We start from the raw sequence: 12410 nt of genomic DNA, 5'->3' as shown, positions 1-12410 counted from the left end.
CATCCAGAAGCATTATAGCATAGCATGATTAGTGCGAACTTTTTTTTACCGTTTTCAAATGATAGTTCCTCAGTCCCAAAATGTAAGAGTATATTTTTTGACACTACGATAGTTTTGGGCCGGAGGGAGTATATCTTGCTTGAAGTGGTTATATATCTTTGACTCTAGCTGCGAAACAGTACCACTTTTCAGGATTGGAGGACATCAGGAGTAAAGTTAGATTACCAGTTGATGTGAATTTTAACTACTAGAGTTAGTTTCCTGAAGAAAATGTTGCACCGCAACATATTGTTTAGTATACATTTCTAGGGAACTATACCTACCAAGGGAGTGTGGGTAGAGCCTGTGTTCTATCTTGTTGATATGTAAAGAAACATCAGGGATAGCAAATTTTACTGGAGAGCATTTTTCACTCAACCGTGATTTAGGGACTACCAGACATAGTTTCAAGTTGTTACGATCTCAAACGTAGTCTGCTTCTATCTGAACACCATATCCAGCGTGTTTGTTTTGTTCGTATGCTAACGGCACCAGATCGAATACTGATTTTGCTACAACCCGGCACTCGGTATTTATTTTGTGCCGATCCTGCAATACAATACAATACCTGAAAAGCTTATTATTTTCCGTTTCAAAAAAAGAAAAGAAAAACGCTTATTATTTAAGCCATTGCTCGATTTGTTGCCAAAGTTTTGCTAGTACAATACCTGCGCTATCGCTAACAAGAAGTCAAAACCCTACCAGCGTCCAGCCGTCCAGCGCTACGGCCTACGGGGCATGGTCATGGCGGCGGAACCGGAGGAGCACGACTTTGTCAGCCTCCTCCCGGACGAGATTCTAGGCACCATCATCTCCCTCCTACCCACGGACGACGGCGCGCGCACCACCGCCCTCTCCCGTCGCTGGCGCCACCTCTGGCGCTCCTCCCCGCTCAACCTCGACGACTGCGACATCGTCAGGAATAGGCGCTGGGATTACCTCCTCTCCTGCCCCTCCGACCGGCGCGGCCTCAACGTCAACCGCCTCCGCAAGAGTGAGCGCCAGCTTATCGCCGTCATCTCCAAGATCCTATCCAAGCACCAGGGCTCCATCCGCCGCCTCTCCATCCGCCACGACTACTTCTACATCAGCGACATCCACGACACGCTCGGCGGCTGGCTCACGTCCCCCGCCCTCAGCAACCTCGAGGAGATCCAGATCATCAGCTACAGAGGCCAGTATCCGCTGCCGCTGCCCGTGATCCGCTTCGCGGCGACCGTCCGGGCCGCCACCTTCGACTTCTGCCGCTTCCCCGAGGACGCGCCCCCTGCGCTCATCTTTCGGCAACTCAAAAGGCTCGTCCTCCATGACGTGACCTTCCCCAACGACGACCTCCAAGGCGTGCTCTCCGGCTGCCCTGTGCTCGAGAGCCTTCTGATTGACATTGACGTTAACCGTAGATCTGACATTGTCCGGGTGCTGATCAACTCACCGTCTCTCAGGATCATCGAGAATGGCTACAGAGTTCAAGTTGTCATCCAGAATGCCCCTCGGCTGGAAAGACTCATCACATCTCGGGACTTTCGTGGTTCCTCCTACACTTGTTACACCCCGATGTTCTTCTGGGTACCCCACGCACGGAAATTGGAGATCTTGGACTCATTCAGAAGATTCAGAAAAGTGGTTCTGGAAAGCTTCAGAACAACTATGCGCGACGTGAGGGTTTTGATTCTCAAGGCTTGTAAACCTGATCTCGATGATGTTATCGACTTGCTGAGATGCTTCCCATACCTGACGAAACTGTACATCACGTCTTCTCTGCGTAAGTGTGACAAAAATTATGGACACGGTTATAACCCGCAAGATCCTATCACATGCCTTGAGCTCCATCTCACAGAGGTGGTGCTCAAGCGCTACGAGGGCAAGCAGCCGGATGTGAATTTTGCCAAGTTCTTTGTGGCGAATGCTAAAGTGCTCGTGTCAATGAAGTTTGGTGTCCACGACAGTTGCAACGATAAATGGATAGCTAATCAGCACCAACTCCTATGTCTGGATAGTAGGGCTTCTCGAGATGCTCCAATTGATTTTAGATCTGATCTTACTTGTGATGATTTTGTTTGCTATGATGTTCTCTCCGTGCCTGATCCCTTGGGTATCAGAAAGTCTTGTGAATATTGTTCACGAGGCTGACCAGGTTGCTGACCTTGTATTAGATTGTCTTGCTCGTCCTATTTTGGTGCAAACATGCCTATCGTGTGTAATTTTTTAAATCTTCTATTAGTGCAGCTATTGTGTCCTTCCATATCTCTTCATCGAATAAAGAAGCTAATTTTAAGATAATGTTTAATTTTTTGAATCTTCTTTTAGTGCAACTATTGTGTCCTTCTGTTCATCAAATAAAGAAGCTAATTTTAAGATAATGCAGTTCCATGAGTTTGCCTCTTTGATACCAGGGCATCCCCAATAATCATAAAGTGTCTTGCTAATACTCCATGTGTTCCATGTCAGTCTCCCTGATATTATAGCGCGTCTGTTAGGAGCTAGGCTTTCGCCGGTTCTAGGACGGAGATTGTAGGGGAAAGATGGAGGAAGACGAGGTCGAGGGGGTGGCTGGGCGCCGTCCTTGCGTGATGGAGAAGAGGCGGCGGCGGCGCAAGAGGCAGCTAGGGTTAGGTCTCCCGGCTCCCTAAGGGAAGCCGAGCAAATACTGATTGCTTCTTGCTTGATTAGATCGATACATCTCCTCTTCTGGTCTCCCGCCCCTTGTTGATAAGATCGGGATAAAAAACTGCCCTCCCGAGTCGCCCCCGCGAGGCGACCGGGAGGCACCCCCAAATCCCCCCCGGCAGGCTTCCCGTTTCCCGTCCCTTCCCTCGCCGCCGCCACAGGGCGCGACCGGGCGAAGCCCGGCCGGTGCCGGCGGCGGCGGGGCCCCCTTTGCCTCCTCATCCAGCAGTTCTTCGCGGGCGGACGTGGCTGCTCCGAGGTGTGGTGCGGCGGCGATGGGGCACCACAGCGCGTCTCACGCCGGCGGTTCGAGGCGGCGGCAGATTGGCCGCGCGGTAGGCTGTGGATGGCGGCGCATCGACGGCCTCGCTTCCCCGTGGCAGGAGGTCTCGCAATCTGGTGCGTTGCGGCCGCCAAGGACGGTGGCGGCGTGACCGGATCGGTTCGCGACGGCGCGGCCGGATCTATGCCCATGCGTGGGCCTTGATCGCTGGTCTGCCGTCGGCACGGTGGTGGGTGCGACTCGTCGGCAGCTGGGCAGATCCACGTGATTCTACCCTTGTCTGGTCCTTGACAGCGCGGGCAACTCCGGGGGGAAACCCCAGATCTCCTTGGGATCGAACGATGGCGGCGCTTTTGCGTCGTAGTCCCTCTTTAGGGCATTGTTTTGGAGTTTGCTCCGGTTGAAGGGACCATCGACGTCGGCGGTGCATGTTTGGTGGAGCAACTGCCGATGAAAATCGCGCCGACTACGGTCATGGCGGACGATGGCGGCGTCTTGGATGTCGTTCCCTTGTCGAGGCATCGTCATTGCAGTCTGCGTCATCAGGCTCGGGATGCTACGGGGGAAACCCTAGATCTGGGTCTTCCGGATCGGACGATGATGGCGTTTTATCGCTTTCCCTCCTGGGGGCATCGTTTTGGAGTAAGTGCTGGCTGGGGGGATGGTGGAGCGGTGCTTCATCTCACACATTGATGGCGACGGATATCGGCGGCATGGCGCTGTGGAGGCTCGGCGTCCGATGCACAGAGATGGACTCACGCAGGAGGAGGTTGTTGTCCGGCGTCATGGTGACATCGATGGCAGAGTGGCCAGACAAGGTAGAAGCCTCAATATGATCTGAAGACGGACCTGTGGAAGATGGCGGCGACGACACACGAGTGCGTCTGACCGGATTGTGCCCCAGACCCGGTATGTGGCTCGGCTGGGGCTTCCGATTGAGTTTCGGCTTCCGGCTTTTGATGTTAGGCTTAGATGAGTGGTTTGGGTAGTGGCCCAACTAGCACCCCTTCATCATTTTAGATAGGAGTAGTGGCATATGCTGCCAAGATGGTGGATTCAGGCACATTGTTGTAATACTTTGTAAGGTCCTCAAGAATAATCAATAAAATGGTCGTATGCATCTTCCAGATGCAGAGGCCGGGGGCCATCCTCCTTTTAAAAAAAAACACATCTCCTCTCCTTATATAGAGAGGTTTACTTGACTCCTAAGCAAACGACCCTAATAATGATAAGATAATTGGACTAAGCCCCTAATAACGATAAGATAACTTGGGCCACAGCCCACTGGGCTAAGCCTCTAATATGCTGGTCATAACAGCATCCCAAATGATCGAGTACATAATTGTTCTAAACATCCATGTTGGAGAGAGATACCACATCAGAAAGGATGCTATCATGGAAGAGATTGAGCTAGTTTCATATGTCCTTTGGTAGTAGGTGCATTGGACCCGACACTAAATTTCACAAATCTGGAAAGGGTATATTAAGTACCTTCTGCTAGCTAACCCTTGTCAACTGAAAGTTGTTGATTATGCACTGTCGGCCTGTCACGTGAACATGCAGGCTGCTTTGGCTTTGCAAACAAACATAAACGGACATGGAGTTTGTTGTAAAAGGAGTCTCAATGTCTCATGATGTCTTGATAACAGCTATGGAAAGTAGATGAAGAACAAGTTTGTGAATGTGTGATAATATTTCTTTGGTATTTGCATTCACACGGTTGCCGCCTTCGCATACCCACCATTGGTGGAGAGTGTATCCTGTGCAGCAAGAGTTGTTGTGCTACCGGTACACCAAACATCAAAACTTATGTTATGACTTCTAAAAACAATTAAGTATATTATGACTTGTACCACGTTATGTGTAACATCCCAAATTTTCAATTTGGAATGTTATACATTAGATCATCATTGCATATCATATTTTATTGCATTTTGACTTGTCCTAGAAATTCTACGCAACTCAAGGACCCACGGAGAGAGTTGGGGATTTCGTTATTTTCACATTTGAGTTTTCTCAAATTTTGAAAAGAGGATCGTTTGATTTTAATTATTTTCTCTTCGAATATTTCTTTTATAAAACTAAAAGAGAGGGGATAAAATGACTTTCCCAAAATAAAGAAATATTGGAGATTTAATATTAAAATCAAATAGGATTTTTGTTCGGAGTTTTATCGCCATTTTATTTGAATTAGGAAAAATATGCATTTCTCAAAATTTCATTATAGGCCCAAATAAATGTTCACTTTCTCAGCTATATTTTTAGAGGACGGGAAAAATTTATTTCAGAATTTTTGGAGCCCGTTTAGTATTTCTTTTCTTCGTTTTTCTGCGCGAAATGGTTTTTTTTAAAAAAATCAACCGACCTAACCAGGCCGTGCCCGAGCGGGACACTAGCCCGGCCGACCTTTATAAGGGGCCGAGGCCACCCCAGCCGCCTGCCTCGAAACCCTAGCCGCCGCCGCCGTCGCCTCGCCGCCGACCCCGCCGTCACGGCCGGACGCCGCCATCGCCGGAGTTGACCGCCGCCGCCGCCGTCGTCACGAACGCCGAGGTAGCCATCTTTTTTTTAAAAACCGTTCGGTTTTATTTTGAAAACCTAGATGCGTTTTTTTTCAGATCGTTTTTTCCGGTTTAGTTATTTAGCGAACGCCCGTTTGTACGTTCCTTTTAACGAACGGTTTTCATCGTTTTGCCGCAGACAGTTCGTTCGTTAGCCTGTTCGTCAGTTCTCTTTTTCCAGGGTTTTTTCGTGATATTTTTCGATCGTGATTTTTGCCCTGTTTTTCGTTTTAGTATAACTTTTTCCTCGTTTATCAGAATCGGGCGATTCAAGCGCCTAGAATTTCGTCTCGAAGCCCTCTTCTGTTTAACCAACTTAAACAAGTTTTTACTGCTGTAAAATTTGACTTAAGTCCAGATTAGTAAACGGAGCTTGTTTCTTTTGCAGTTTGAGTTTTGTTGCTTCGTTTGATTCGATTCTTTTTGCAAACCGGAGTTGTTAAGTTAAACTTTCTGGTTAGATATCTTATTTGAGTTTTACCCGTGCTTCCAGTTGAGTGCTTATTGTATGCTTGTTTGTTTGCGATAGAGTACCGGAGTGCGAAGCGTGCTACTATGAGTCTCTAGGTTTCACGGATCATCAGCAAGGCAAGTAACACTTTGATCCATACCTCTTTACTACCCAGTTTTATTGCATTAGATCAATCCTCAAACAATTGCATGGTTAGGATCTGATTAATATGTGGGTTTGGGAAGTAGTTGAGGTAGTACCTATTACCTGTTTATTATCAAACCCTTAGGAGTTAGTTCTATGTTGCTTATATTGCTATGCTATGCTAGTAGACGTGGATTGGGTTTGAGTGAATTCATGACAGATGTGAGATTGTTAATTATGGTTCAACTTAAGGTGGCTACTTAAATACACATCTAGGTGGATTGAGGCACCTAGGGAACCTAGTGTTACCTGTATTTTTGGAAATCCCGGGGTACCGTGTGATTTTCTTATGGACCGCTACCCAGGCTCAAAGGGATCATAAGATTATTCATGCTAGAAACTTCCGTGTGCAGCCACAAGCTATTATGGCTCTAGCATAGTTGATTAAGTCGTGTGAACTCTTACAGTGGTAGACTAGCAGATGTAGGGGATGTAGGTGGTACTGTCTACCCATCGTAAGGTGCTAATACTTCTGAAAGACTGTGTCTCGGTCATCCATTTCTCAAACACCATGTAGTGTGAGAAATTCAACGGAGGAGATCGAGTCTTGTGGGAAAAAGTGCGCAAACCTCTGCAGAGTGTACAAACTAATCATGGTTAGCCGTGTCCCCGGTTATGGACATCTTGAGTATCTGTTCTTGGATTATCATGTGGATCTCATCACTCTTAATATAATTTGATTGGGTTAATGTTGATGCTTAATTGGGATTGAGTTGGGTGAATCTTCTCAATGTTTAACAACCACCATGATAGTTAAATATAATTTATTCCTTTGTTGTAGAGAAAAATTGGTTTTATGCAAAACTGTAACCATAGAGCTTTCCACCAGCCATATATGCATATAGTGATAGCATCATTCTGTTCATTACTCTCTATGTATTACCTTGCAGCATATTCCATGTGCTGACCCGTTTTCGGGCTGCAACATTCATGTTGCAGACTTTTCAAACGACGAGTAAGGTGCCTTAGGTCGTGATCTTTCACTTAGTGATGCCGTTGGAGTTGATGGACTCACTTTATCTTCCAAGCCTTCCGCTGTTATCGTTGTTAGATGGCCTTAAGCCATATTTATTGTAATAAGTTCTCTTTTGAGACATTCGATATAATAAGTGTGTGATTGCTACTCTGTTATAAATCCTTCAAGTACTGTGTGTGTCAGCATTACCGATCCAGGGGTGACACTGATGCATAGAGATCAGACTGTTTGAGGTCTGGTCGCTACATTGTGTTTCTGGGAGAGCAAACTTATGGTGGCCGTGCACCTGGTGCTCTGAATCACAATCGTGCAACCTGGCATTGGGATAGTACTGTACCAGCTCATTGTCCCAGTTAGCTCCTCGTAGGCATAGGTGGTAGGCAGCATAGGTGTAGTTGTTTGATATTGTACAGTCGAATAGAGCAAGTTGTTTGCACATCTTGATGTGACCAAAGAATTCATATCTTTTTTACTTGTACCATGCTACATTTCTAAGAGAGCGAACTTATGGTGGCCGACCACCTCAGTGTTCTGTTAGTTACTAAACATTTGTCAGAATTCACACCATTAATTGGTCATTTCATCATTCATGCTTTGTTTAAATGAGTTAGTTGTGAACCACTGGGCATGTTCACTTAAAGTTGCAGCAGCCACCAATGCTATAATAACTTAATATAAGCTTTGGTCTAATGTTCTTCACTTTATGAGGTTTATTTTTTGTTTCCTTTGTTCTTCTAGATCACTCGCTTTTGTCTGGCTAATGTATTAACTTATTTACCCATGCTTGGACTTCTGAATACTTTTCATGCTAAAATTGCTTGTTTTTTTATTTCTTAAGTGCACATGATGTCTTACACTTGATCTCTGAACTTCAGGTAAGTTCGTGTCGACATTATATCAGTCCTGATGCACAGTTTATTCTTATTTATTCAATTCCAATCGATACAATTCTCTTCAATTGTATATATGATTTGATTGATGTCATGGTTTTCTTCTTAGTTTGGAAAGTTTTTTAAAATTCTGGCTCATTTTCCTTATATAAGTGTTTTTGTAAACTATAAGTTGCTTTAGTCTGATTGTTCCTTTATATGTGTTGTTCTATATTTTCTGTTGAATGTATACCATCGGGCTTTAATGAATATTCATCTTATATGCTTATGGCCTGTTTTTGCCAAGATTGCTTTTTCTCTTTGATCTTAATTTTCAAGTGCACATGATGTCTTACACTTGATCTCTGAACTTGAGGTAAGTTCTTATGTGGACAATATGAATCACGGATGCACTGCCTTTTCCCTTTTTATTCATATTTCCAGCCAAGTACTGAAGTATTTGGTTTAACTGTATTGCATCACTATGTTTTCTGGCATTTCCTATATGCGTTGATTTATTGTTTTCTTGTTACTTTGGATAGTCTAATACTGGAATTGTTTCTAATTTTCTAAGGTGCCATATTCTGTTTTGATATCGTGGCTCTGGTACCAACGCAAATTGTAACCGCACTCTACTGTGTTTGCTGAATTTTCTGTGCAGTCCAAATCCCGTGGTGGTTCTTCAGATCACAAAGACAGAAGGTGCTCTTCAGAGCGCAGAGACATGAGGAGTTCAGAACGGAAAGACAGAAGGTCTATGGAGCGCAAAGATAGCAGTTCTTCAGACCTCCAAGACGGTGGCCATGACAAGGGTCGGGGAGGTGCTAACAAGGACTCAAATACTTCTGATAGAAGCTCTGCAGAAGCATCACAGAGGCAGCTTTCTGACAAACAAGCAACTCAGGTCCCAGATGAGTTGAAGGTGAAAATTAGGGCGATGCTATTAGAGACACTGTAATACACTGCGCGATGTGATATACCAGCACTGTACTATCATGTTCCATTCAGCGTTTTATTTGTTACAATCCAGTTCCTTCTTTGTTGTTAAAATGTATCTCATTGTCTGGCACTGTGGTCGGCATTTATTTATAGCTGCTATACTTAACGCACACAAGCATATAGCATAGCATGATTACTGCTGATCTTTTAACTGATTCCAAATGATTTATCTTACTTGAAGCGGTCCATATATATCTTTGACTCTTTAGTTGCAAACTTCGGATGGTGTCAATTTTTTTCATCACTTTATTAAGGATATAAAAAGATCCAAAGGGGTAGATCCAGTTAATCTCGGCCATCAAATCATGTCAATCCAACAACCTAGACTGCTTCAATGTCGAGTGCTCAACACGTTTAGCATGCAGTTAATTTCATGCCAAATATAGTGCTAATCACATAATAACTCGTAAATAATATCCTACTCCCTCCGTTCCGAAATATTTGTCTTTCTAGGCATTTCAAATGGACACAACATACAGATGTATGTAGACATATTTTAGAGCGTAGATTCACTCGTTTTGTTTCGTATGTAGTCACTTGGTGAAATCTCTAGAAAGACAAATATTTGGGAACGGAGGGAGTACTTAGTATCCGCATGCACTTAATATAATTCCAAATTAACGTGCATTGCATGTACACATTGACTATTCACTTTAAGGATTGAAGGACATCAGGAGTAATTTTTTTTTGCGGGTGAGTGAAGTTTGATGATCAGTTGATGTGAATCCAGTGTGCTTGTGGGTGCAGATTGGTTACTTGAACCACTCGACCAAGTTTCCTGAAGAAAATGTTGCACCGTTAACAATGTTAGCCGAGGGGGACGGAGCCTGCGTTCTATCTTGTCGATCTTCCTAAAGAACAGGGACATCAAATTTTACTTGGAAAGCATTTTCACTTGCCGGAAAATTAGGGACTACTACCAGACATAGTTTTAAGTTGTTACAAACTTACGATCTTAAACGTAGTTATCCTAAAAAAAGCGTTGTTAGAGAAACCCAGCATGTTTGTTTTGGTGGTAAGCTAACGACCAAACCTGGGCGCCCAAGTCCATCGCGTGCCAATAAACTTCACCATCAATAATTAAAAAAAACACTGACCATAATAAATCCATATGATGGAAAATCTACAACCCCTGAGCTACAACAACTCAAAACCCTACCAGCTTCCAGCGCTACCGGGGAGTTAATTGCACGGAACTACCACAGTTCAGCACGTTGTAACGAGTCAGTATCATTAGTCACTTTTTTTGCCATGCAGTACCAACTCTAGGCCTAAGTGTTGTATAACGGTCTGACAGCCATATAAGCGTGTATTGACCACGTATCTGACCTAAAGGGCCCACTGGTCAGGTGCCACCGTGTCTTACCCGCGCGCACCCGCTCGGTAAGTTTCGCATTCGTCTCGGTCGCTCCATGTAGCCTGGTCCGGTCGAACCCGTACGCAGCCAGCCGCACTTGACACTCCACTCTGTCCCTCTCCTCGCCGCATCGCCCCCGTCTCTCCAGCCGCCGCCGCCGCCGCTCGCCGCGCAGACCGCCGCGTCTGCCCCCGCCGCGCCATGGTCTTCGAGGATGAGAGCAGCGACGACTTGTCCAGCCTGCAGATCTCCTCCTCCTCCGACGGGATGCATTACCAGGTCAGTGGTAGAGCTAGGATTAGGGTTAGGTGATTTGGTGATTTGGGGATTTCATGATCTGGTTTTCTGATTTGAGTATTTGCTCCCTATAGATTCCTGCTAGCATTGAAGACCAAGACTACAATGGCTTGGAGAAGGCACCAAAGGGGCTCTGCGTGGAGCATTGGCTGCCAACTGAGCGCCGTGTAGCTTTTGAATCATTTGAGACTGGCTCTCTCATGTTCACTGTAATATAGTTACTACTACTGATGATGAAGCATATTGTTTTTACCATTTAGTAGTTATGATGCTTATAGTACTGATGGTCACTGCAATAGTTTAGTTGGCTATGTTCACTGTAATATATATAAGTTTCATGCTTATGTTGACTGTAATATTTATATGGGCAGCAGCTTAGTTGGTAGTGGAGAAGCTCATAGTTTAGTTAGTTATTAGTACTGAAGCTCACAACAACATGTTGTGTAGGCATGTACTGTTAGTTGATTGAGGCAGTGTAGATGCTAATAGTTTAATTGAGGCAGTATAGGTTGCAGTAGAAGTAGCATTGTTTGGTTGGCCACATGTATAGGTTGTACTTCTTATGTTGTTAGTTGATTTTTTAAAAGTGGTAATTCTTCAGAGAGTAACAATATAATTGTTTGCTATATTGCAGGAAGCTGTCAAATTTCCTTGCTTGGGTTGACCTAGAGTGGCCTCCCACAATGCAAAATGCATTGTTGAAGCTTTGGGAAATGTTTGAAGACAGCAAGACTGCTAGGAGGAAGGATAACCTGGAAAGTTCACTTACTATCCACCACCTTAAAGAAGAGAAAAGGAATCTGGATGCCAACTATGACAAACTAGTTGAAGATGTCCATCAACTTCTCAATGCCCAGGAGGACATGGTGTTGGATTTAAGTTATGTGCAGGCTAAGGAGAAGAAAGCTGAGGCTGCTACTGCATCAGTTGTGGCTGCCATGAAGAATGAGATGGAGAAGAAAGAAGCAGAGAACTTCAAGATGCAAGAGAAGTACAAAGTGTTGATGAACCTGGTAGAAGCTCAAGGCAGTGTCATTAGGAACCTGAAGATGAATCATTTGAAAGAGAAGGAAAAGCTAGCTGAAGGCAACAACAATTTAAAGATTCAGGTTGATGAGCTCACCCAGTCTGTGAAAAAACTCACGAAAGAGAATGTGCAGTTCAAGAAGGGACATGAGAATCTGATAAAACTCAGGGATGAGTTAAAGCTCTAGCTTGCTGTGCAGTTCAAGTCACTTGAGAAGAGCAAAGAGAAGTTGAAGTTAATCCATGACATCTTGAAGGAATGAGGTAGATGAAGATGATCTGGGTAGATGAGGCAGAGCATACCTATCATGATATAAGTTGGTTTGATAGAAGGCTTTGCTAATCTTTTGTGAAGGGTGGTTTAGTTAAGTGTAATGTATGGATGTAGTAGTTGTGAACAATGTTGGAGACTCCACTATGCTATGATCTTTAGCTAATGTTGTAAGAATCTAGTAATTATGTAAGAATCCATGGTCATGTTGAACTCCTGTATGCTCAAGTTATCTCCTCTTCAACCTGTGATGAAATAATTAGCTAATGCTCAAGTTAGATGGCTCAAGTTATTTAGCTAATGAAACTCTGGCCAAATCAAACAACAGAGCAAAAAAAAGCTGCTGTTGCCCTCACAACAAACTAAAATCAAACTCTGGCCCTGGTTATTAAACAAAGAAAAAAAACAGA

General features: G+C 44.6%; 2 non-coding genes across 2 annotated transcripts; both read left to right on the top strand.

Annotated features, from left to right (window-relative positions):
* The first annotated feature begins 8029 nt into the window (after window positions 1-8029).
* On the top strand, window positions 8030-8092 carry LOC119283032. The gene has a single exon (XR_005138992.1). It is a non-coding gene; the product is annotated as a small nucleolar RNA snoR101 (small nucleolar RNA).
* Window positions 8093-8399: 307 nt separating this feature from the next.
* Window positions 8400-8463, top strand: LOC119283029. Its single transcript, XR_005138990.1, has one exon. It is a non-coding gene; the product is annotated as a small nucleolar RNA snoR101 (small nucleolar RNA).
* Window positions 8464-12410: the final 3947 nt, after the last annotated feature.

The sequence above is a fragment of the Triticum dicoccoides genome, chromosome 3B (assembly GCF_002162155.2).
Source record: "Triticum dicoccoides isolate Atlit2015 ecotype Zavitan chromosome 3B, WEW_v2.0, whole genome shotgun sequence".
NCBI classification, from domain to species: domain Eukaryota; kingdom Viridiplantae; phylum Streptophyta; class Magnoliopsida; order Poales; family Poaceae; genus Triticum; species Triticum dicoccoides.
This window is presented reverse-complemented; position numbering and strand designations above follow the sequence as displayed.